This window comes from Lathyrus oleraceus, chromosome 4 (genome assembly GCF_024323335.1).
Source record: "Lathyrus oleraceus cultivar Zhongwan6 chromosome 4, CAAS_Psat_ZW6_1.0, whole genome shotgun sequence".
In the NCBI taxonomy this organism is placed as follows: domain Eukaryota; kingdom Viridiplantae; phylum Streptophyta; class Magnoliopsida; order Fabales; family Fabaceae; genus Lathyrus; species Lathyrus oleraceus.
In genome coordinates, this window is record NC_066582.1 from 332,025,604 (window position 1) to 332,027,998 (window position 2,395).

Genomic DNA, 2,395 nt, shown 5'->3' on the forward strand with positions numbered 1-2,395 from the left:
TAAATCCTAATTAAATAGATTACCAAGAGTTAAATAAAAGGGGAAGGTGCAGAACTTGGAATTTTGGTGTGAACAGCAATGGATTAACAAACAACAAAGCCAAGATCTGAACGCTGGGGAGGTATAAGCCCATGATCCAGGGCCCATTAACCTTTCCCGAAAAAATCTGGAGTTAACACAAAAAAAGGAGTATGTTGTTTGAGGGTGTAAATAGAGGGTTTGGCCAAGAGAAGACTTGGGCCACGGGCCCATTGCTTGTTGGGTGAACGAAATCCAAACCCCAAGTCTGACCCACCAACGAACCCTGAAGCTACAAAAACGATCGCAGATTCCTCCCGAAGCTAGACGGAATTTCACGGCCGCGGGGAGAGAACGGAAACGGGTTCTCCTGGTCGTCATCGAGAGAGGCGTTCTCGTCTTCTCCTAAATCCCTGCATCAACTCAACACTTTAGATGTCTTTTCTCCTTTGTCGAGAATTCACACGACTCCATGAAGCAAGTTGAACTCCGAATCCAAGACGTTCGTCGAATTGAATCCGAATTATTGGATTCAGTACTCGTCTTCTCCAAATCGAAAATGGAGAGTTCACCGATACTTAGTTTTATGCTAAATCGAGGAGGAACGCGGGCGTATTTATCAGATTCATATTGCTTAAAGAAGCAAGAGGTGGAGGGATAACTTACCGGTTCGAAGTAGAGGAATCTTCCGATGCGGCGGCTCGACGGTAACGGTCTCACAGGTGCCTCGATTCTCTTCTTCTTTCCTTTTACTCTCCTTCTTCTTATTCTCTTCCGTAGAAGCGTGTTTGTTGCTTCTTACATTCGCTACTGATGCGTGGTTGAGAGAGGGTTGCGTGTGGTTTGTAGTGCAGAGTTCGTCTGCGATTCAAGGGAAGGAAGAAGAAGACGTCGGGAAGCTGCTTGTGCCGTGGTGGTTATTCGGAATGAGGAAGAAGGTGAAGTGATAATGATGAAGACTCATGTAACTGTGAGAGTTGCAGTGTCGATTCTGTAGAAAAATGAAAGATCCTTCCAAGTAGATCACAATACCAGCTTATATACATTTTCAATCTGTTAGATCGATTAGCTTCCGTTAAAAAATCTTGGTGTAAATCTGTTAGGAGTTATAATGCTGTTAGTTGGAGTTTGTTAGATTGGTTAGTTGAAGTTTTTTTAGATTGGATTGGTTTTGTTTATTATTATGGATTGGAATTTCCGTTGCGGTTTTGAAGTTCTGTTGCAGGTAGTTGGAAATTGGTTTGCTGTTGTTGGTTCATGCATTTCGCGTTTGGAGCTTGCATCGTCGTCGTTTTGATACTGCACCCGTCACCTGCGTTTTGGCTTACAGCAGCTTGTCGTTTCATTACCTGCGTTTTGATCTCGTTTCATTACGTCATGTTGCAGCAAGCGTTTGTTCTTCAGTTGCCTTGTTCTGGTATTACTTGGTGATGGACATGGGCTTGAGCCTAGAATGGTGACCCAATGTACTTCTATTTTATTTTGATGTAATAGTGGACCTTTATTGGTTTTGGATTTAAATTGAACTATGGTATTAAAATCTATTAGAAAATCAAAAATCAAGTTAATTTAATTAAATTCAAGTTGATATTACATCACGAAAAAAAATCTAAAATTCAATTAAATCCAAACCAATTCAAAATCAATTTAAAAATTGACATTTCACAATCAAATAAAAAATCCAATTAAAAATTGATAACTAATTAGAATTAATTTAAAAGTAAAATTGAATAAAGTTAAAATTGGAATTGATTTAAAACTAAAATTGAATTGGAAATCCACCTTTGAATTGAAATTCGACTTGACTTGAACTTAATCAACTTGTAATCACGGATTAATTAGAATCCGATTAATGAACCAAACCTTAATCGAGATTGACTTCAAATTAGAAACGATTTTGAAATAAAACCCATATAGCATCAATCCTAAGGCCTAGATGGACACAACAATGATGTAAATCGAGAGGCCTAGATGGACACAACAATGATGTAAATCGAGAGGCCTAGATGGACACAACAATGATGTAAATCGAGAGAGTAAGGAGAACGATTGATGTTACCAAAGTCGAGATAATATGGACTCAAGAACGGACGATTGACTTTGGTCAAATTGGTTGACCAAAAAGTCGATGGCGTGAATTAGGGTTAAAGAATGGATGATGCATAATGGATGAATGCAGATAAATCTAAAGCAAATTTTAGGGTACAACAGCAAGGTATGAGGAACAATGTCAGGGAAGGTGTATGATTTATCCCTGTAACAACTCTGAGTCACTATTGCATCAAGAAATATCAATTACTACCAGTTCTCAAGGATATTTTCTCCCAAGTCCTTGGTGAGAAAACCTTTAATCATTCTACCCTAATTTATATGTCCA

General features: G+C 38.7%; 1 long non-coding RNA gene across 2 annotated transcripts; it reads left to right on the top strand.

Annotated features, from left to right (window-relative positions):
• The first annotated feature begins 233 nt into the window (after window positions 1-233).
• On the top strand, window positions 234-1,539 carry LOC127075347 (uncharacterized). Of its 2 annotated transcripts, none has more exons than XR_007786395.1 (2): window positions 234-740; window positions 868-1,539. It is a non-coding gene; the product is annotated as an uncharacterized LOC127075347 (long non-coding RNA). The 2 variants fall into 2 exon arrangements; XR_007786394.1 differs by having other exon boundaries at window positions 873-1,539.
• Window positions 1,540-2,395: the final 856 nt, after the last annotated feature.